We start from the raw sequence: 24,304 nt of genomic DNA, 5'->3' as shown, positions 1-24,304 counted from the left end.
TTCATTCTTTAGTATGATGTTCTTTAACTTCCATGCAATCTACACATTTAATGCAATCCCTATCAAAATACCACCAGCATTTTTCACAGAACTAGAAAAAACAATCCAAAAATTTCTGTGGAACAACAAAAGACCCCAAATAGCCAAAGCAATCTTGAAAAAGAAAAGCGAGGATGGAGGCATCATGATTCCAGACTTCAAGCTATATTACAAAATTGTAGTTATCAAGACAATATGGTACTGGCACAAAAACAAACATATAGATCAATGGAACAGAATGGAAAACCCAGAATTGGACCCACAACTCTATGGTCAACTAATCTTCAACAAAACAGGAATGAATATCCAATGGAAAAAAGACAATCTCTTCAACAAATGGTGTTGGGAAAACTGGGCAGCAACATGCAGAAAGTGGGCCATTTTTTTTATACCATACACAAAAATAAATTCAAAATGGATGAAAGACCTAAATGTGAGACAGGAAACCATCAAAATCCTAGAGGAAAACACAGGCAGCAACCTCTTTCATCTCAGCTGTAGCAACTTATTACTAGATACCTCTCCAGAGGCAAGGGAAACAAAAGCAAAAATGAACTACTGGGACTTTGTCAGGATAAAAAGCTTTTGCATAGCAAAGGAAACAACAAAACTAAAAGGTAACCTACAGAATGCAAGAAGACATTTGCAAATGACATATCTGATAAAAGATTAGTATCCAAAATCCAAAATCTATAAAAACCTCAACAGCCCAAAATAAATAATCCATTTAAGAAATGGGCAGAAGACATAAACAGACATTTTGCCAAAGACCTCCAGATGGCTAACATACACATGAAAAGATGCTCAACATCACTCATCATCAGGGAAATACAAATCAAAACCACAATGAGATACCACCTCACACCTGTCAGAATGGCTAAAATTAAGAACACAGGAAAGAACAGATGCTGGTGACAATGTGGAGAAAGGGGAATGCTCTTGCACTGTTGGTGGGAATGCAAATTGGTGCAGCCACTCTGGAAAACAGTATGGAGGTTCCTCAAAAAATTAAAAATCAAACTATCTTATGACCCAGCAATTGCACTACTAGATATTTATTCAAAGGAAACAAAGATACAGATTTGAAGGGGCACATGCACCCCAATGTTTATAGCAGCATTATCAACAATACCCAAATTAATGAAAGAGCCCAAATGTTCATTGACTGATGAATGGATAAAGAAGTGGTGTACACACACACACACACACACACACACACAGATACACACACAGAAAGGAATATTACTCAGCCATCAAAAAGAATGAAATCTTGCCATTTCCAATGACATGGATGGAGCTAGAGTGTATTATGCTAAGTGAAATAAGTCAGTCAGAGAAAGACAAATACCATATGATTTCACTCAATGTGAAATTTAAGAAACAAAACAATGAACATAGGGGGAGGAAATAAAAAGAAAGAGGGAAGCAAACCCTAAGAGACTCTTTACTATAGAGAAGAAACTGAGCATTGATGGTTGGAGGTGAGCAAGGGATGGGCTAAATGGGTGATGGGTATTAAGGAGCGTACTTGTTGTGGTGAGCACTGGGTGTTATACGTAAGTGATGAATCACTAAATTGTACACTTGAAACTACTTTTACCATATGTGTTAACTAAAATTTAAATTAAAAAATTGAATTAAAAGAAGAAGAGAAAGTAGATCTCTATTTATATTTTGAGTCATTTTCTCCCTTTGGAGCAAGGATTTGGAGTTATAGGATTCTTGTCATGGGTTCAGAATACAATATATGGCTATATTACAGAGAAAATTAATGGAATTTAACTCACATACTTAAGTTTAGGACCTCAGTGTTGTAACCATCTGACCTAATCAGCTACAGAACTCTGGGAAACAAACAAACAGGTACAAGGTTTAGGATAGTCTGTCTCCTGATGTTGGTTATTCCCCACGTCCTCCTGCTCTCTGCACCCTGCCTTCCATTTTTATGTTTTCTTATGCGAGAGGAAGTAGAGGAAGTGTTTTGGGACATGCATCCCTGAACTCTGTTCTAAGTCATATTTTCAGCAGGCAGTAATCAGAAGCTTGAGCTTCAAGTTGTGCTTTTTGGGGACTAGCTAGGGGCATAAACCTGAACAAGGAAGTAAGCTTCTTCATTTTTCAGTTTCTCTATTTTTGAGAATAGTGTGATTGAGGGCATCTCTATCTCAGAGGTATTACTCACCATGCAAATACCTAATAGATACTTCACATTACTTTGTACAGAATTCTTCTGTAAAATTTGCAAAATGCCATGTGCAATTGGATTGAAATTATACTGGGAAAGTTAAGTTATACCTGCCTTTTGCCTGTCAGATTTCCTTCAGCATATGGGACCATTATGCTTGGTCAAGCTTTCACCTTAAAATGCTTATAAGGAGCAGAATTGTTATAAGGCTTAAAGTTGAAAAAATGGGAATGAGTTTTTTGAATTGGTGAAATCACTTCTTTTAGAAAGGCCATATGGAATGCCCCAACCACATTAAGAACGGTGGTGGGTTTGTACCCTAAATATATGGTAGCTTTCTATAGAGCTAACATATGACTTGTTCAATTTAGCAACTGATTTTACTCATTTCTCTCTTGTTTTGTGTATTGTGCCACTGCTGCCAGTCTATAAGTTTTCAAGAAGAGAGGCCATGTCTCCTTTTTCTCTCCAGTGGCATCTAGCACAGTAACTTGATTTACAACAAGGTATTGCTCATCTCATCACTTAATTACTTTTTCCTAGACTGATAATTTAACAAACTGTAGGAGCAGGAAAGGGGTTGGCCAAGAAAAAGAACATTGTCCTATTTTAGTTACTTTCTTCCAGTCTTGCATGCCAGTGAAAATAGATGTCTGTATGTCTGTGTTTCTGTATGTGGGGGTGGGGATAGAGAAAGAGATGGAGAAAAGACAGGAATAAGTGTTAATGTTTTTATGCACATAGCAAGAACACTGGTTACCATGCCATTGCAGAAAGCAAAATGAAGGACATGTGTTTTCAGTGATTTGTACACTGGTATTGATTTAAAAATTGATAGCTTTTAATAACATAAACAAAGCTTACATCCAAATGATCTGACTATATGGGAAGATAAATATCCACTCACATATTAGAGAATGTATAGTTGGAAGTGTGGTGTGGATAAAGGAACCCAAGCCTTTTGAATTAAAATTTAGGTTCTAGTCCTGGCTCTGCCATTAAGTTGCTATATAACTAAGAATGAATACCGTGGGCACCTGGGTGGCACAGTCAGTTAAGTTTCTGACTCTTGGTTTTAGCTCAGGTTATGATCTCAGGGTTGTGAGATCGGGCCCCAAGTCAGACTCTACACTCAGCACAGAGTCTGCTTGAGTTTGTCCTTCCCTCTCTCTCTTCATGCTCTCTCTCAGATAAATAAATAAATAAATATTTGAAAAAAAAGAATGAATACCTTACTTTCTCTAGGCCTCAGTTACCTTGTTTCTTAAGACTAAACCACTAATAAAGATTAATAGATTATTAATGAAGATTAATAAAATCTAATATTTATTTAAAATGTCCAATCAGTTCTACCATCAATTGAAAAAAATTATGAGGCTCATTGATGGAATATAAGAAACAGCACAGAGGATCATAGGGGAAGGGAGGGAAAACTGAATGGGAAGTCATCGGAGAGGGAGAAAAACCATGAGAGACTCTTAACTATAGGAAAAAAACTGAGGGTTGCTGGAGGGGAGGTGGGTGGGGGTATGGGGTAATTGGGTGATAGGCACTAAGGAGGGCACGTGATGTGATGAGCACTGGGTGTTATATGCAACTGATGAATTATTGAACTCTACAAAAGCTGATTGAATTACTACCTATGTCATCATCGGGCTTGTCAATGAAAGGAGCATACTGACAAAAGGAAAAAAAAAAAAAAAAAGAAAAAAGAAACCAGCATACCGCCCCAGGTATTCAATAAGTTTGTGCTGACTGAACTTGTTGGATTATTTACTCCATGTGTAGGCTGATAAGCAAGTATAGTATAAGATTTGAAGGGTGGATCTTGTTTAAAATCCCCCCCCTACTCTCCTCCCATGGTACCACCCTCCTTTTAGCTTGGGTCTGTGATGGTTCCTATGAGTTATTTAAAAGAAAACTACTAGGAAAGTGCCTGCATGGTCTCTGTGAAGGTCCTGGATAATATCTTTTAGTTCTTGGTCATGAATATGTTAACTTAAATCCACTGATCAAATTTCAGTCATTCTGAGCTTAAAAATAGAAACACTATTTTTCTCTGTCTGACTTACTTCACTTAGTATTATACCTTCTAGGTCCATTAGTGTTGTTGCAAATGGCAAGATCACATTATTATTACGGATGAGTAATATCCCATTCTATACCAATTCTTTATCATTAATCTAAGAATGGACTCTTAGGTTGCTTCCATATCTTGGCTATTGTAAATAATGGTGCAATAAACATAGGGATACATATATCTTTTAGAATTTGTGTTTTCATTTTCTTTGGGCAAATACCCAGTAGTGGAATTTTTGGGTCCTATGGTAATTATATTTTTTAAAATTTTTTGAGGAACTTCCACACTGTTTTCTATAGTGGCTGCACCAATTTGAAGTCCCACCAATAGTGCACAAGTGTTTATTTTTCTCTACATCCTCAGCGACACTTGTTATTTATTGTACTTTTGAGTTTAGCCATTCTGACATGTGTGAGTTGATATCTCATTGTGGTTTTGATTTTATTTCCCTGATGATTAATGATGTTGAGCAACTTTTCATGTGTCTGTTGGCCATCTGTATGTCCTCTTTGGAAAAATGTCTATTTAGGTCCTCTGCCCATTTTTCAATCAGATCATTTTTTTTTTTTTTTTGGTGTTGAGTTGTATAAATTCTTTATATATTTTGGATATAACCCCTTATTGGTTATATCATTTGCAAATAACTTTTCCGATTCAGTAGGTTTGCCTTTTTATCTTGTTGATGGTTTCTTTCACTGTGTAAAAGCCTTTTATTTTGGTGTAGTCACAACAATTTAATTTAATTTTACTTTTATTTCACCTGCCAGATGAAATGTATCTAGAAAAATGTTTCTATGGCCCATGTCAAAAAAGTTACTCTCTAAATTTTCTTCAAGGAATGTTATGATTTCAGGTCTGACACTTAGTTCTTTAATCCATTTTGAGTTTATATTTGTATATAGCATAAGAAAGTGGTCCACATTCATTTTTGTTTTTGTTTTTGTTTTTTTTTTTGCATATAGCTGTTCAGTTTTCTCAACCCCATTTGTTGAAGAGACTTTTTCCCAACGTATATTCTTGCCTCCTTTGTCATATCTTAATTGACCATAATGTGTGGGTTTATTTCTGGGCTGTCTGTTCTGCTCCACTGATCTCTGTATCTATTTTTATCCCAATACCATATTGTTTTGATTATTATAGCTTTGTGATATATCTTAAAATCTGGGATTGTGATGCCTACAGTTTTGTTCTTCTTTTTTGAGATTGCTTTGGGTATTTAGGGTCTTTTGTTGTTCCATGCCAATTTTAGCATTGTTTGTTCTAGTTCTATGAAAAATACTGTTGCTTTTTTTCTTTTTTTCTTTTTTTTGATAGGGATTGCATTAAATGTATAGATTTTTCAGGTTATATGGGAATTTTAACAATATTTGTTCTCCCAATCCATGAGCATGAAATGTCTTTCCATTTCTTTGTGTCACCTTCAATTTCTTTCATCAATGTTTTGTAGTTTTTAGGGTATAGGTTTTTCACCTTCTTTGTTAAGTTTATTACTAGGTATTTTATTATTTTTGATGCAATTGTAAATGGGATTGTTTTCTTAATTTCTTTTTCTGCTACTCCATTATTAGTGTATAGAAATGCAACAGATTTCTGTATATTTTCTTTCCTGCAATTTTACTGAATTCATGTATTAGTTCTAGCAGTTTTTTGGTGGTATCTTTAAGGTTTTCTATATGGAGTATCATGTCATCTGCAAGTAGTGGCACTTTTCCTTACCAATTTGGATGCCTTTTATTTATTATTTCTTGTCTGATTACCATGGCTAGGGCTTCCAGTACTATGTTGAATAAAAGTGATGAGAATGGATATCCTTGTCTTCTTCCTGATCTCAGAGGAAAAATTCTCAGTTTTTTCCCATTAGGTATGATGTGAGCTGTGTTTTTTCATATATGGCCTTCATTATGTTGAGGTATTTTACCTCTAAGCCTACTTTGTTGAGAGTTTTTATCATGAATGGATGTTGTACTTTGCCAAATGCTTTTTCTGCATGTATCGAGATGATCATGTGGTGTTATCCTTTCTCTTATTAATGTGGTATATCACATTGATTTGAGAATATTGAAACACCTTTGTATCCCAAAAATAAATCCCATTTGATCATGGTGATTGATTTTTTAAGGTATTATTGGACTTGGTTTGCTAATACTATGTTGGGAATTTTTGCATCTATGTTCATTAGAGGTCTGTAGTTTTCTTTCTTCTTCTTTTTTTTTTTTTTTGCAATGTGTTTGTCTGTTTTTGGTATTAGGGTAATGCTGACCTTATAGAATGCATTTTGAAGCCTTCCTTACTCTTCTATTTTTTTAAATAGTTTGAGAAGAATAAGTATTAACAATTTAAGTGTTTGGTAGAATTCATCTGTGAAGACATCTGATTCTGGACTTCTGTTTGTTGTGAGTTTATGATAACTGACTCAATTCATTGCTAGTAATCTGTTCAATTTTTTTTATTGCTTCCTGATTCTGTTTTGGAAGGTTACATGTTTCTAGGAATTTATCCATTTCTTCTAGGTTGTACAATTTATTGGCATATAATGTTTTGTCATATTCTTATAATTATTTTTATTTCTGTTTTGTCAGCTGTTATTTCTCCTTCTTCATTTCTGATTTTATTTATTCGAGTCCTCTCTGGCCTTTAATGTGTCTGGCTAAAGGTTTATCAATTTTTTTAATCTTTTCAAAGAAACAACTCCTGGTTTTATTGATCTTTTCTACTGTTATTTTAGTTTCTATTTCTTTTATTTCTACTCTAAGTATTATTATTCCCTTCCTCTACTGGCTTTGGGCTTTATTTCGTTATTTATCTAACACATTTAGGTATAAGGTTAGGTTTTTTTTTTTTTAATTTTTTTTTATTCTTGCAGTAGGCCTGTATTGTTATAATCTTCTTTCTTACAACAGCTTTTGCTGCATCCCAAAGATTTTGGACCATTGTGCTTTTATTTTCATTTCTCTCCACATGTTTTTTATTTCCCCCTTAATTTCTTCATTGACCCATTAATTGTTTACTAACATGTTATTTAGCTTCCATGTATTTGTTATTTCCAGATTTTTTCTTGTCATTGATTTCTAGTTTCATACCATTGTGGTTGAAAAAGAAGCATGATATGATTTCAACATTTTTAAAATTCACTGAGACTTGTTTTGTGGCCTAATGTGATCTATTCTGAAAAATGTTCCATATGCATTTGAAAAGAATGTTCATTCAGCTCTTTTTGAATGAAATGTTTTGAATATATGTTAAGTTCTTCTGTTCCAATGTGTCATTCAAAGCCACTGTTTCCTTGTTGATTTTCTTTTCTTTCTGTCCAGTGATGGAAGTGGAGTGTTAAAGTCCCCTACTATTATTGTGTTATTATGGAGTTTTTCCTTTATGTCTGTTAATGCTTGCTTTGTGTCTTGGGTGCTCCCATGTTGAGTCCATAAATATTTACAATTGATGTATCTTCTTGTTTGATTATTTATTTATGGTCATGTAATATCTTTCTTGTCTCTTATTACAATCTTTGTTTTAAAGTCTATTTTGTTTGGGGAGCCTGGGTGGCTCAGTTGGTTAAGTTTCTGTCTCTTGATTTTGGCTCAGGTCATGATCTCAGGGCCATGGGATCAAGTCCTGCATTATTAGTTTCTGTGCTCAGGGTGGAATCTGCTTGAGACTCTCTCTCTCCCTTTACCCCTCCCTCTGCTCGTGTGTGCTCTCTCTCTTTTTCTCTACAATAAATAAATAAATAAATAAAATATTTAAAGTCTATTTTGTTTGATATAAGTACTGCTACCACACTTTCTTTTTGCTTCCATTTGCATGATAAATGTTTTTACATCTTTTCACTTTCAATCTGTATATGTCTTTAGGTCTGACATGAGTCTCTTGTATGCAGCACATAGATGGGTTTTGCTGTATTGTACATTCTTTCTCCCTGTGTCTTTGATTGGACCATTTAGTGCATTTACAATCTAATTATTGACAAGTATGTACTTATTGCCATTTTTTACTTGTTTTATAGGTTTTTTTTTTTATTTTTTTCTCTGTTCCATTTTTTTCCCTTGCTCTTTTCCCTTGTGGTTTGATAGCTTTCTTTAATGATATGCTTGGATTCCTTTCTCTCTATATTTTTTTTTGCAAATCCATTACAGGTTTTTTATTTGTGGTTACCATTAGGTTTATATATAACATCCTGTGCATATAACAGTCTATATTAAATTGATGATTGCTTAAGTTTGAACTCATTCTAAAAGCACTGAATTTTTACTCCACCCTCCACATTTTATGTATATGATGTCATGCCATATACCCTATCATTTTGTGAATTCCTTGACTGATTTTTGTAGGTATAATTGATTTTACTGCTTTTAAGCTTTAACCTCCACCTTGACTTTATAAGTGATCAATCTACTACTTTTATTATGTTTTCATGTACTTGTAAATTTTTTTCCTTTTGTAATTTTCTTACTCCTGATTATGACCTTTCCTTTCCACTCAAAGAATTTTCTTTAATGCTTTTTAGCTTTTTTAGTGGTGATGAACTCCTTTAACTTTTGTTTGTCTTGGAAACTATCTCTCCTTCTATTCTGAATAAAGTTCTGTTGGATAGAGTATTTTTGGTTGCAGGTGTTTTTTTTCCTTTTTTAACACTTTTAATATATCATGCCACTCTCTTCTGTCCTACAAAGTTTCTGCTGAAATATCAGCTGATAGCCTTATGGGGTTTCCCTTTTATGAAACTGCTTTTTGTTCTTTTTTTTTTTTTCTCTTGCTCCCTTTAAAACTCTCTATCAGTTTTGCCATTTTAATTATTATGTGCCTTGGTGCAAACCTCCTTGGCTTCCTTTTGTTGGTAGCTCTCTGTGATTTCTGAATCTGGATGTCTGTTTCCTTCCCCAGATTAGGGATTATTTCAGCCATTATTTCTTCAAATAAATTTTCTGCCCCCTTTCTCTTTCTTTTCCTTCTGAAATCCCTATAATGCCAATGTCATTACAATTGATGATGTTGCTGAGTTCCCTTAACTTATTCTCATTTTTCACTATTCTTTTTCTTTTTCTTCTTTCTGCCATTTGGCTTGGTTGGCTTCTATTATCTTGTCTTCTAACTCACTGATCTGTTTTTCTGTTTCCTCTAATCTACTATATATTCTCTCTAGAGTATTTTTAATTTCTTTTATTGAGTGAGTTTTTCATCTCTGTCTCCTTTTTTTTAAAAATATTTTCTCTTTGTTGAAGAGATCCTCTATTCTTTTCTCAAGCCCAGTAAGTATCTTTATGGCCATTACCTTGAATTCTTTATCAGGAATGTTGCTTATCTCCATTCCATTTAGTTCTTTTGCTGTGATTTTTTCCTGTTTTTCCATTTGGGACATATTCCTCTGCCTCATCATTTTGTCTAACTTCCTATATCTGTTTCTATGTATTAGGAAGATCATTTATAATCCTTATCTTGAAAGTAGTGGTGTTATGAAGAAGAGATCCTGCAATGCCCTATAGAGCAATGTCTCCTGGTTACCCAGACCAGGCACTTCAGGGGTGTTTTCTATGTGTGTTGCATGCACCCTACTATTGTGGCTGAGCCATGTTTGCCTTCAGTCTAGTCAGTTGCAATGGCCCACTTGGCCTGTTGTGGGCAGGTTTTGGTCCCTGAACCATTAAGGGGCCAGTCTAGGACTACCTTGGTCTTATACTTGGGTCAGACCTGATGCCTATCCTCAGCCCATTCATTGGGGCTGCTGTTGCACTGAATTGCAGGGTGCTTTCCCTATATTGTCCCCTGAAAGGATTTTCTTGGTGAGTGGGACTTGTAGTCAGAACCAGATGTCTGCCTTCACTCTGTCTCTTGGGGTTGCAGTGACCCCAAACTACAAGACTCTCTGTGCTGCCACCAGTGAGGTTTTTATTGATAGGAGAGGCTGGCAGTCAGACCAGATATCTACCCCCAGCCCACTGCTGGGGTTGCAGTTGAGCTGGTATGTGTGGTTATCTTTTCCTCTCGCCAGAGCACGGGTCACTTTGGAGGGACTATTGCTGAGTGGATTGGATTGGATGGGCAACTATGCAGGAGAACAAGGAATGGGGCGTTCAGTGTTACCAAGCTAGGTGAAGAGTGTTCAAGCTGGTTTTGGTGGGGGAGGGCTGGCTATTTAGGTTGGGGTTGGGAAGATAAATGGTACCCACCAGCTCTTTTGTTCTTGAAGTATTTTAAAGAACCCTGTTCTTCCAGCACAAGTTCTGAGATTAGTAAATAGATCTCCTTCCCTTATACCCTAGGCACTTTTCAAACTGCTGCTTCTATGCTGTGTCTTGCAGGGATTGTTATTCTGTCTAATGGCTGGGACTCAGTTTCCCTTCTGGCTCTCCCACAGCTAAAAATGCTAATTTTTAAAGCACTTAGAGTTAAGTCCTGCTTATTTTAAAAGTGCAAAGTTAAGCCCCACTGGTTTTCAAAGCCAAATGTTATGAGGACTTATCTTCCCAGTGCAGGTCCCTTATGTCTGGGGTGACTGGTCTTTTCCATGCTTGTTCTTTCCCTTCCATTTGTGCTTAATCTGGCCAGGAGTTTGGTTCACAACCATATATTCTGCCCCTACTACCATTTTTGATGTGGGCTCCTCCCTAAGATTAACTGTGGAGAATCTGTTCTGCCAGTCTTTGGATTGTTTCCTGGGTTAGTTGCGCTGGTGTGGCTGTTATCTAGGTGTACCCATGGGATGAGGTGAGCTTAGGATCCACCTACTACACCATCTTCCCAGGCTAACCAAATCAAATTTTGTGGTAGACTTAGGCTGTCAGAACCCAAATGAACCTTAGGGATAATATAGTCCAACTATTGCATTTTACAGATGAAAAATTGAGGCCCAGAAATAGAAGTGATTTTCCCAAAGTCATACCACCAATTAGTGATAAAGTGAAGACTAGAAGCCAGGTGTCCTAGTTCTCTGACCTCTGGTTTTCCCCCTCTACTCTGCTTTCTCTCAGCTTATATGGTCTTGGGAGTTGAAAAAGCCAGCAAGTAACACTGAATAGTTTTGGGGTATATGGCTTTTCTAAAAGAAATTGATTTAGTGACCCCCAAACTAAAATCACTTTTTTTTATATCTTACATGACTTTTGTCCATGAAATATAATTTAAAAAAGAGACTTGAAAAAAGTGCCTGAGAATATTCACCATTTCAATAAAATGTTTGTCTCCAGCTGGATTTGCCTGATGATGTTTATGATTAATCTGTGACTCTGTTCAGTCACAGAATTCTGTCCCTATGAACTATTGCTCTAGTTTGTCCTCACATATTTGTCCCACTCAGGTGGTACTTATATAGTCCTGGCTATGCCTTCACACACAACAAAGTACCAGTAGGGATCATAACTTTGTTAGTTTGTAATTTTCTGTCTGGGCTTTCTTTCTTAACCCCCATAACAGACTACTATGGATTCTGGAGCCCCTGGGAATTCCTTTTCGTTACTCTAGTCTATTTTATCCTCACCACTAATTTTTCCTCCATTAAGTCTTTTAAAAGTATTTATTGAGAAGCCCTGGTGTACCAAACATCTTATTGTACGAATAGATGTTGGAGGTCAGAAAAAAAAGACAAATGACATGTATTGAGTATCTATTATGTGCTAAGCACTGTATCACTGACTTTTACTTAGGATATCTTATGTAATCTTAACAACACACTCCAGAAGTATACATTATTGTACTCATTGTACAAGAGGAAGAAACTGAGGCAGGGCAGGGAGGAGAGCAGAAAGCAAGTGGTTCAAGATCTCCCAACCAAAGCTGGTATTCAAACTCTAGTCTCTTTGAAAGGAGCCCCTTCTCTAAGGAGCTTACTGTCTAGATGAGGAAAGATTCTTTTTTTTTTTTCCAAAGACCTTATTTATTTATTTGAGACAGAGAGAATGAGAGACAGAGAGCATGAGAGGGAGGAGGGTCAGAGGGAGAAGCAGACTCCCCGCCGAGCAGGGGGAGCCCAATGCGGGCTTCGATCCCGGGACTCCAGGATCATGACCTGAGCCGAAGGCAGTCACTCAACCAACTGAGCCACCCAGGCGCCCCGAGGAAAGATTCTTGAAAGGTCTAGTTTGACACAGATTTGTTTAGGTGGAAGCTATTATGTTGGTTGTCTGCTTTCTATCTTTCCTGCCCACTCCTCCTTTTTGTAGAATTCTTCGCCAATACTTAGGATATAATTTGGTTTCTCTGGTAATCCTAATATGTTGCACCACTTAGACTGTCCCCATCTATGTTCCTTTACTTCCCTTCTTCTACAAAGTAAAAGGAATCTCTATTTGTATATTTCATCCTGTCCACTCTCTGAAAACTAGTGTATTTGATCGACTACAGTTAATGCGTTAATGTGAAAATCCTCCTTGTAGTATTTTCATTTATTAAGAAATTTTTGGATGGGCTCCTGGGTGGTTTAGTCAGTTAAGCATCTGACTCTTGATTTCAGGTCAGGTCATGATCTCAGGTTCATGAGACTGAGCCCCACATTGGTCTCCATACTGGGTGTGGAACCTGTTTAAGATTCTCTCTCTCCCTTGGGTGCCTGGGTGGCTCAGTTGGTTAAGCAACTGCCTTCGGCTCAGGTCATGATCCTGGAGTCCCAGGATTGAGTCCCACATCGGGCTCCCTGCTCGGCGGGGAGTCTGCTTCTCCCTCTGACCCTCCCCCCTCTCATGCTCTCTCTATCTCATTCTCTCTCTCAAATAAATAAATAAAATCTTTTAAAAAAAAAAAGATTCTCTCTCTCCCTCTGCTCCTCCCTCCCCCAATCATGCATGATTTCTCTTACTCTCTCTCTCTCTTTCTCTCTCTCCCTCTCTCCCTCTATCCCTGTCTCAAAAAAAATTACAAGTCATTTAAAAAAAAATTCTTGGAGACAAAATACCTTAAAGGACTGAATCTATAATGGGATATTTCAGGCAAAGTGGCAAGCCCAGGCAAGAGATCATTGTGCAACATGGAGCAGAAAGGAGTGGAGTATGTTTTTTGGTGCACCTAAATTACCCCACATAAGAAGACATCTATGAGCATTACAAGGATACTTGCAAGGTAGTTTTCTGTGGAAGTTAATCTATCTCAGCATTAGTTTTACTGACAGCCAGTGGACATTTGGATCTCCCTCCATGTGTATTCATTAATCAATGAAACAGTTGTGGTTATGAGAACTCAGAAAAAAATTCCCACTTGAGAACAAGTCAGTTTCTATCCTCCAACTGTGCTGTGTTTCAATAGAAACTGTGGGATTGTTCTAGCTAGTTAATCATAGTTAAGAGCTCCTTGTGATCAAAGAGTGACACATGAACCCTGCGACTGACATTCCTATCATTTATCACCCTTTCCAAAGGCTGCCAAGTCAAAAAAAGATGTCAGATGGTAAAGGGATTCCCACTCAACTTTGCTACCACCACCAGCTAAGTATAACTCTCTCCATACTATTTTTGCCCATGGTAATCCATTTTTGGGGTCTCATTATCCATCTGCTGAAATATCCCAGCCCTCTATGAGAATCTTCTTCATGCTGCACTTGACCACTGCTTTTCTATGTTTCTTTAGGCATAAATGAATTAAACCTACCAGACTCCCCATGGCTTCTTCAAAGACCCTATTGCTCTGACTAAGGAATTCCACCACTACTGGAGAAAACAGTAGGTACTCAAATAGTCTTGATTCTATTTTGGCATCATCCCTAAAGAGTGCTTTTTAATTCTGTGAAGAGTAGACTGAGAGCCCTCACCAGTCACCTCTCCTACATTTGCTGGTCCATTAATAGATTACCAGATAATGACCAGGTTCTTGCAGTCAATGAATGTAATCTTATAGAACATGAAAGACTACTGTTTCTGAATTTTTTGGTAAAATGTGATATTTTTCTAAATATTGTCTTGTTGAGTCATATTAGAAACTGAGGCAAAAGGAAAAATGAGTCATACTGACCCTGACTTTGTTTATTAAGCAAACACAAATACATAAATAAATATCACTCAGCACATATTCTCCACTCTAGTCATATAGTAGAGAGTAATATGTGTGCATTGAGGAAGGGGATGCCACTTACTGAGAAGGAATAATAGCGTAGTTGTAAGTGAAGCACATGAATAATAGGCAAGTGTCTATTTATAGACTGGTAAGCTTAAAAGTCATTGAATCTTAGGTTAAGAGCAGATTTGGAAGGTGCAGATTTTGGAGAGAGGGGAGTGGGGTTTTTTTATGTTTATTTTGGCTTCTTTTTCTAGATGTCTATTCTTAGAAGAAAAGTATTATTGAAGCACCAGCCTAGATATCTAACTATTGTAAGAGGACATGCCTAACACTTAAGCTCATTAAAAAAAAAAAATATCAGCAGCAATATCTCATTGTAGTTTTGATTTGCATTTCCCTGATTATTAGTGATGTTGAGCATCTTTTCATGTGTCTGTTGGTCACTTATATGTCTTCTTTGGAAAAAGTATCTATTCAGGTCCTCTGTCCATTTTTTAATAAGATTATTTGTGAGTTTTTGCTGTTGAGTTGTATGCATTTTTTATATATTTCGGATATCAGTGGAATATTGGATACTTCATTTTCATATATCTTCTTCCGTTCAGTAGGTGTCCTTTTATATTTTATTTGATGGTTTCCTTTGCTGTGCAAAAGCTGTTTGTTTTGGTGTAATCCAAATAGTTTAATTAACAATAGGTAAATTATGGAAGCAAAACAGTGTCCATTGATAGATGAATGGATAAAGAAGTGGTATATATATACAATGGAATATTACACAGCCATAAAAAATAATGAGATCTTGCCATTTGCAACAACATGGGTGAATCTAGAAAGTATTACACCAAGCAAAATCAGTCAGTCAGAGAAAGACAAATACCATGTGATTTCACTCACATGTGGAATTTAAGAAACGAAAGAAACAGGGGCACCTGGGTGGCTCAGTCAGTTAAGCATCTGACTCTTGATTTCAGGTCAGGTCATGATCTCAGGGTCTTGAGATTGAGCCCTACATCAGGCTCCATGCTGGGTGTGGAGCTTGCTTAAGATTCTCTTTCCCTCTCCTTCTGACCACCCCCCTCACTCACACACACACACACACTCTCTCTCTACTTCTAAAAAAGTTAAAAAAAGAAACAACAAACAAACAAATAAAAAGACAAACAAAAATAAACCCAGATTCTTAAATACAGAGAACAAACTGGTGGTTACAAGAGGGGAGGTGGATGGGGGGATGGGTGAAATAGATAAAGTGGACTAAGAGAACATTTATCATGATAAGCACTAAGTAATATGTAGAATTATTGAATCATTATATTGCACACCTGAAACTAAGATAACACTGCATGCTAATTATACTTCAAAAAAATCAGGAGCAAAATGACTGCACAGATCACTTAAACATGGAGAGAAAAAGACCCTAAACATGGTCACATTCACTTATATCCCTACCCAAGACATCAGGGTTTTAATAACTAACACAACTCCTTAGAGTGCTCATTTTCCTTGTATGTAAATATGTACATGTTTAACTTAAGTATTTAGTGTGTAGATTTATGGATATCTGGAAGCAAAATTGAAATAATTCTATGTTTTCTTTCTAGTTGCACTTTCTCATAAAAGGGGAAAGAACCTCTTTTCAAGACCACTTGACACTTTTTCCTTCATGTAATCAGGATGAGAGCTGAGGCAAGAAGAAAAAAAAAATAGTTGCCTGTCTGAAGCACATTATATTTGCAACACTCATAAATTAGTGATTAATAATAAGTGGGGTAGCCTACATTGCATCCTTCCTTTGTCAAAAATAATTATCTCTTGCCTCAAGTAAAGTACTATACCTCCATTGGAGGTATTAACAAATGAAAGTGCTGGTTGAACCTGAGTTCCTGTTGTGATATAAAGTCGTTAACTGGGGACATTCAAGTGCATTTTTATTTATTAATAACCATAAAAGTCCCTAATCATGATACAACCTCAGGCTTGAGAGAGAAAGAGAAATACTTAGCTATTACTACTAGCCAAAAAACAAACAAAACAAAACAAAACAAAACAAACAACAACAATAGAAATTTTTACTAATACAAAAAGTTATGCATGAAAAAGTATGTAATTTCTTTTAATGATTTCCTCCTGGAGACATTAGTCTGCATTCAGTCTTTGGCTACAACAGTTAGATATGCATATAGTAATTTTACACTGTAAAATGTTAAGAATTTGTTCATTTTTAATGGTTTATTTATTTGAGAGAGAGAGAAAACGTGAGTGGGGGGGAGGGACAGAGGGAGAGGGAGAGAATCTCAGGCAGACTCCCCACTGAGTGGGGAGCCTGACATGGGGCTCAATCCCAGGACCCTGACATCATGACCTGAGCTGAAATCAAGAGTTGGACGCTTAACCAACTGAGCCACCTAGGTGCCCCAGAATTTGTTCATTTTTAAGAACATATTTATGTAGCACCTACTATAGAAACTTAGAAATATTAACTCATTAAATACTCATAGAGGTAGGCACTATTACTTCTTTTTACAGATGAGACAACTGAGACATGGACATGTTTAAGTAACTTGCCTAAAGTCACACAGCTAGTCAGTGGCAGAGTCTTAATTTTTCTTTATTGAAGTGTAATGAACATACAATGCTATGTTAGTTTCAGATGTATAACATATTGATTCAGTAATTCTATGCATTACTCAATGCTCATCATGATAACTGTATTCACTTTCATCATACAATGTTAGTTATGACAATATTATTGACTATATTACTTATGCTGTCTTTTATATTTCCATGACTTATTTATTTTATAAATGGAATTTTGTACCTCTTAATCCCCTTTATCTATTTTAACCATCTTCCCAGCCACCTCCCCTCTGGCAAACTGGTTCCAGATTCCCATGCTCTTGTCAACTATAAGCAATGCCTCATTATTTATAAAATATCTGTATATTATGCAATAATTATATATGCATCCATACATAAATATGGCATGGAATACCAGGGCTATTTAAAACCCAGAAGTGAAATGATATAATATTAGAGCTAAAATTGCCCATAAAAGTTATTTGGTTTAATATACCCATTTCAAAGAAGAAATGAGGGAGGAAGAGAGGAAGATGCCAGCAGAATAGGAGGACCCTAGGCTTGCCTCATTCTAGGAACATAATTAGATAACTATCAAATCATATTAATACCCCAGAAATAGATCTGAAGACTGACAGAGCAAACTCCACAACTAAAAGGACAGAAGAGACCACATTGAAGAAGTTAGGAAGCATGGAGATATGGTTCAGAGGAGAAATGGATTGCAAGTGCTACAGAAGGGAGGGAGCCATGGTCACAGAGAAGGGTGAGAGAGAGAGAGAGAAGTACACAGGGGAATGTAGAATGTTTGCCCAAAGACATTGGCTTGGAAAATGAGAGAGGCTGACTTCCATGAGTTCTTGCAACCGGCCCAGATTAAAGTCTGGAGTATTAAAGTTCAGCAGGCTTGGTAGATGCCAGCCAGGTCAGAGACTGGAGGGCACTGCACTACTCCTGGAGAGAAGGCAGGCAAACAACCTAGAGGTGGACAGTGTGGAAACAGCCATCTGAAGAGTGCCTGGGACACAAAGTGGGGAGAGTATTCATTCTTCCCAGAGCATGTCCCTGAGAGGCTGCATTCATAGAGACACCTCAGTGGGAACAAAGGAGCTGGCTGGCACCATTTTCTTCCCTTGGCCCTCAGCATAAACACAGAGCCACCTGCAGGAAACACCACAGCACCCATGCTGGCTGCCTAACTTACATACAACAAGACCCAAACCCCGTGATCTGGTGAGAGTACTTTTCTCAATAACTCTTGACCTATTCCCACCATGATAGGCCCTTCACCCAGAAGACCAGCACAACCCCCTGCACACGCCATGTCTCCAGACCAGAGAGTTCTACAGGGCCTCAGTTCTGGAGGAAGTGGTGACAGGTCTCATTTCACAAGTAGACCAAAGCACACCTAGTTAAAACTCACCACATTCAAGCCAAGTATGAAACACTGCCCACAGCAGGCAAGGAGGGCTTCAGCAGATGAGTGGCCTGAAGAATAGAGCAGCCAAAAAAATAAAAATAAATAAATAAAAAATAGCAGAGTGTACACAACACACACTGGTGACACACCCTGAGCACTAGGACATGGGCACTACATGACTTCGTCTTCATAAGGTCATTACTTTCAGGAGCAGGAGACATAACTGGCCTTTCTTTCTTTTTTTAAAGATTTTATTTATTTATTTGAGAGAGAGAGATAGTAAGAGAAGCACGAGCAGGGAGGAGAGGGAGAAGCAGATTCCCTGCAACCAGGGAGCCCGATGTGGGGCTCGATCCCAGGACCCTGGAATCATGACCTGAGCTGAAAGCAGACACTTAACCAACTGAGCCACCCAGGCATCCCATAACTGACCTTTCTAACACAGAGAGGAGGCAGAGACTTAGACAAAATGTGAAGATGGAGGAATTTATCCCAAATGAAAGAGCAAGACAAGGCCATCGCCAGAGATCTAAGCCAGAGAGATATATGTAAGATGCTTGATGGAGAATTTAAAGCAACAATCATGAGGATACTCAATGGGCTTGAGAACAGAACAGAAGACATCAGTGAGACCCTTACCACAGAGATAAAATAATTGAAAAGGTTTCAGAGATGAAGAGTGCAATAAATGAGATTAGAAACAGGCTTGAAGTAATGAATAGCAGGCTGGGAAAAGGAGAAGAATGAATAAATAAACTAGAAGACAAAGTAATGGAAAGTAATCAAGCTGAACAAAGAGAGAAGAATTATGCAACACAAGAGATTTAGGGAACTCAGTGACTCCCTCAAGCATAGTAACGTTCATTTTATAGGAGTACCAAAAGAAGAAGAGAGAGAAAAGGGGACAGAAAATTCATTTGAAGAAATAATAGCTGAAAACTTCCTTAATCTGTGGAAGGAAACACACATTGAGATCCGGGAGGCACAGAGAACTCCCATCAAAACTGACAAAAGCAGGCCAACACCAAGATATATTGTGATTAAATTTCCAAAATACAGTGATAAAGAAAAAAATTTTAAAAGTAGAAAAACAAAAGAAGTCCCTAACTTACAGAAGAAAACCATTAAGGCTAGCTGAAGATTTCCCAACACAAACTTGGCAGAAGGGAGTGGCATTATATGACAAATGGCTGAATGGGAAACATTTGCAGCAAGAATACTCTATCCAGCAAGGCTATCATTTAGAATAGAAAGAGAATTGAAGAGTTTCCCAGAAAAACAAAAACTAAAGGAATTCATGACCAGTAGACCAACCCTCAAGAAATATTAGTGGGGATATTTTAAGTGCAAAGAAGAGAACAAAAGTGACAAAGCTGAGAAAGGATCAGAAAAAATCTCCAGAAACAATGATAAAGCAAGTAAGAAAGTGGCAATAAATGCATATCTATCAACAATTATTTGAATATCAATGGACTAAATCCTCCAATAAAAAGACATGAGGTGTCATAATGGATTTAAAAAATCTATATGTTGCCTAAAAGAGACTCATTTTAGACCTAAAGACACCTACATCTATCATGCAAATGGATGTCAAAAGAAAGCCTGAGCAGTAATATCTATTTTGGACAAACTAGACTTTAAAACAAAGACTGTAACAAGAGACAAAGAAGGGCGCTATATAATAACAAAGGGTAAAATCCAATAAGAGGATCTAACAATTATAAATATTTATGTACCTAACATGAGAGCACCCACATATATAAAACAATTAATAACAAACAGGGGTGCCTGGGTGGCTCAGTTAGTTAAGTGTCTGACACTTGATTTCAGCTCAGGTCATGATCTCAGGGTTGTGAGATCAGGCCCCACATCGGGCTCCACACTGAGTGTTGAGCTTGCATAGGATTCTCTCCCTCCCTCTCCTTCTGCCCCTCCCTACCACTCTGCATGCTCTCTCTTTCAAAAAATCTCAATTAATAAAAAAACATATAGGAACTAATTGGTAATGATATAATGACAAGAGGGGACTTTAAAACCCCACTGACATCAATGGACAGATATACTAAACAGAAAATCAATAAGGAAACAATAGCTTTGAATGACAAACTGGAACAGATGTACTTAACAAATATATTCAGAACATTCCATCCTAAAACAGCAGAATACACATTCTTTGCAAGTCCACATGGAACATTCTCCAGAATAGATCACACATTAAGCCACAAAACTGGACTCAACAAATACAAGCAGATTGAAATCACACCACTCACCTTTTCTGACCACAATGCTATGAAACTAGAAGTCAACCACAAAAACAAAAACAAAAAATCTGGAAAGACCACAAATATATGGAGTTTAAATAACAAGCTACTAAACAATGAATGGGTCAACTAGGAAGTAAAAGAAGAAATAAAAAAATACATGGAAATAAATGAAAAGGAATACAGAATGTCCCGAAGCCACTGGGATGCAGCAAAAGTGATCCTAAAAGGGAAGTGTATAGAAAGACAGGTCTATCTCAAGAAGCAAGAAAATTCTCAAATAAAAAACCTAACTGTACACCTTAAGGAGCTAGAAAAAGAACAACAAATGAAGCCTAAAGCCAGCAAAAGGAGTGAAATAATAAAGATTAGAGCAGAAATAAATGATAGAGAAACAAACAGCAAAAAACACCCAATAGAACAGATAAATGAAAACAGGAGATGTTTCTTTGAAAAAAAATAATAAAATTGATGAACATTTAGCCAGATTTATCAAAAAGAAAAGAGAAAGAATCCAAATAAAAATAATTACAAATGAGAGAGGAGAAATAACCAACACCAGTGAAACACACTTACAGGAGAATATTATGAAAAACTATATGCCAACAATTGGACAACCTGGAAGAAATGATAAATTCCTAAAACAGATAAAAATTACCAAAAAATGGAACAGGAGGAAATAGGAAACTTCAACAGACCAATAACCAGCAAAGAAATTGAATCACTAATAAAAAACTCCCAACAAACAAAAGTCCATGACCAAATGGGTTCACAGGAGAATTCTACCAAACATTTAAAGAAGAGTCAATACCTATTCTTCTCAAACTATTCCAAAAAATAGAAATGGAAGGGACACTTTCTAATTCATTCTAGGACTCCAGCATTACTCTGATACCAAAACTAGATAAAGACCACTAAAAAAAGGTCCAATATCCCCGATGAATACAGATGCAAAAATCCTCAATAAAATACTAGCAAACCAAATCCAGCAATACATTAAAAAGACCATTCATCATGATCAAGTGGGATTTATTCCTGGATCACAAGTGTGTTCAATATTCACAAATAAATCAACGTGATGCATCACATTAATACAGGAAAGGATAAGAACCATATGATAATTTCAATAGATGCAGAAAAAGCATTTGAGAAAGTACAGCATCCATTCATGATAAAAACCCTCAACAAAGTAGGTTTATTTTTTATTTTTTTAAAAGATTTTTTTAAAATTTATTTATTTGACAGAGAGAGACACAGCGAGAGAGTGAACACAAGCAGGGGGAGTGGGAGAGGGAGAAGCTGGCTTCCCACGGAGCAGGGAGCCTGATGCGGGGCTCGATCCCAGGACCCCGGGATCATGACCTGAACCGAAGGCAGATGCTTAATGACTGAGCCACCCAGGCGCCAGACAAAGTAGGTTTATATGGAGCAAAATAATAAAGGCTTTACATGAAAAACCTACAGCTAATGTCAAGCTAAATGGGGAAGAACTGAGAGCATTTCTTCTATGGTCAGGAACAAGACAAGGATGTACACTCACATCATTTTACTCAACATAGACTGGAAGTCCTAGCCACAGGAATAAGACAACAAAAAGAAAGAACAGGCATCCAAATCCGAGAGGAAGAATAAAACTTTAACTTTTTTGCAGGTGCCATGATACTTTATATGGAAACCTGAAAGACTCCACTAAGAACTACTAGAAATGATAAACAAATTCAGTAAAGTCACAGGATACAAAATCAATGTACATAAACCTTGCATTTCTATACACCAATAAAAAAAAGAGAAATTCCAGAATCAATCCCATTTACAGTTGCAACAAAACCAATGAGATATCTAGGTATAAACTTAAACAAAGAGGTGTAAGACCTATACTCTGAAAACTACAAAACACTAATGAAAGAAATTGAAGATGACACAATGAAATAGAAAGACATTCCATGTTTATGGATTGGAAAACAAGTATTATCAAAATATCTATACTACCCAAGGAAATGTACACGTTTTTTTTTAAAGATTTTATTTATTTATTTGAGAGAGACACACAGCAAGTGAGGGAACACAAGCAGGGGGAGTGGGAGAGGGAGAAGCAGGCTGGCTTCCCGCGGAGCAGGGAGCCCGACGTGGGACTTGATCCCAGGACCCTGGGACCATGACCTGAGCCGAAGGCAGTCGCTTAACCGACTGAGCCACCCAGGTGCCCCGGAAATGTACACATTTAAAGCAAACTCTATCAAAATACCGCCAGCATTTTTCATAGACCTAGAACAAACAATACTAAAATTTGTATGGAACCACAAAAGACCCTGAATAGCTGAATAGCCAAAGCAATCTTGAAAAAGAAAATAAAAGCTGGAGACATCACAATTCCAGACTTCAAGTTATATTACAAAGCTGTATCAATCAAGACAATATGGTACTGGCACAAAAACAGACACATAGATCAATGGAACAAAATAGAAAACCCAGAAATAAATCCAAAACTATATGGTCAATTCATCTTTGAGAAAGGAGGAAATAATATCGAATGGGTTAAGAGAGTCTCTTCAGCGAATGGTGTTGGGAAAACTGGACAGCAGCATGCAAAAGAATGAAAATGGACTACATTCTTATAGCATACACAAAAATAAATTCAAAATGGATGAAAGACCCAAATGTGAGAGAGGATACCATCAAAATCCTAGAGGAGAACACAAGCAGCAACCTCTGATACTGGCCATAGCACCTTGTTACTAGATAGGTCTCCTGAGGCAAGGGAAACAAAAGCAAAAATGAACTACAGGGACTTCATCAAGATAAAAAGCTTCTGCACAGTGAAGTAAACAATCAACAAATCTAAAAGGCAACCTTTGGAATGGGAAAATACATTTGCAAAGGACATAACTTTTTTTTAAGATTTCATTTATTTATTTGAGAGAGGGATAGAGAGAGAGAGAAAGAGAAAAGAAGGAGAGTAGGTGGGAGAAGCAGACTACCTGCTGAGCAGAAAGCCAGACGTGGGGCTCAATCTCAGGACCCTGAGATCATGACCTGAGACAAAGGCAGACACTTAACTGACTGAGCCACCCAGGGACCCCACAAATGACATATCTGATAAAGGTTTACTATCCAAAATCAATAAAGAACTTATCAAACAATACCCCCCAAAAAACAAATAACCTAGTTAAAAATAGGCAGAAGACACATGAAAACATGCTCAACATCACTGATCATCAGGGAAGTGCAAATCTAAATTACAATGAGATATCACCTCACCATATGTCAGAATGGCTAAAATCAACAACACAAGAAACAACAGGTGTTGGTGAGGATGTGGAGAAAGGGGAAACCTCTTACACTGTTCCTGGGAATACAGAGTGGTGCAGCCACTCTGGAAAACAATTTGGAGGTTCCTCAAAAAGTGAAAAACAGAACTACTCTTCGATCCAGCAATTGCACTACTAGGTATTTACCCCCCCAAAATACCAAGATACTAATTCAAAGGGAGACATGCACCTGGATGTTTTTTTTTTTTTTTTTTTTTGATTTTTAAAAGATTTTATTTATCCATTTATTTGAGAGAGAGAGGGAGAGGGAGAGAGAGTGGGGGGAGGAGCAGAAGGAGAGGGATAAGCAGACTCTGTGCTGAGTGCAGAGCCTGACACAGGGCTCAATCTCATGACCTGAGTGGAAACCAAGAGTCAGAGGCTTAACTTACTGAGCCACCCAGGCACCCCCACCCAGATGTTTATAGCAGCATTATCTACAATAGCCAAATTATGGAA

General features: G+C 37.1%; 1 protein-coding gene across 22 annotated transcripts in view; it reads left to right on the top strand.

Annotated features, from left to right (window-relative positions):
* The window catches only part of GPR174 (G protein-coupled receptor 174), a 64,077-nt gene that overhangs the window by 10,836 nt on the left and 28,937 nt on the right, over positions 1-24,304 (top strand). For 6 of the 22 annotated variants that reach the window (XM_081808604.1, XM_081808603.1, XM_081808594.1 and 3 more), the window contains one exon: positions 13,645-13,945. The gene's annotated coding sequence lies outside the window, so the exon portion shown is untranslated. Of the gene's footprint in view, positions 1-13,219; positions 13,350-13,644; positions 13,950-14,533; positions 14,659-15,880; positions 16,269-24,304 lie in introns of those variants that run through there. The other 16 variants (XM_081808613.1, XM_081808601.1, XM_081808610.1 and 13 more) reach the window with 9 other exon arrangements.

The sequence above is a fragment of the Leptonychotes weddellii genome, chromosome X, assembly GCF_054177405.1.
Source record: "Leptonychotes weddellii isolate Sample4059 chromosome X, ASM5417740v2, whole genome shotgun sequence".
NCBI lineage: Eukaryota > Metazoa > Chordata > Mammalia > Carnivora > Phocidae > Leptonychotes > Leptonychotes weddellii.
The sequence above is the reverse complement of the archived record's forward strand: the minus strand, read 5'-3'. Positions and strand labels throughout refer to the sequence as shown.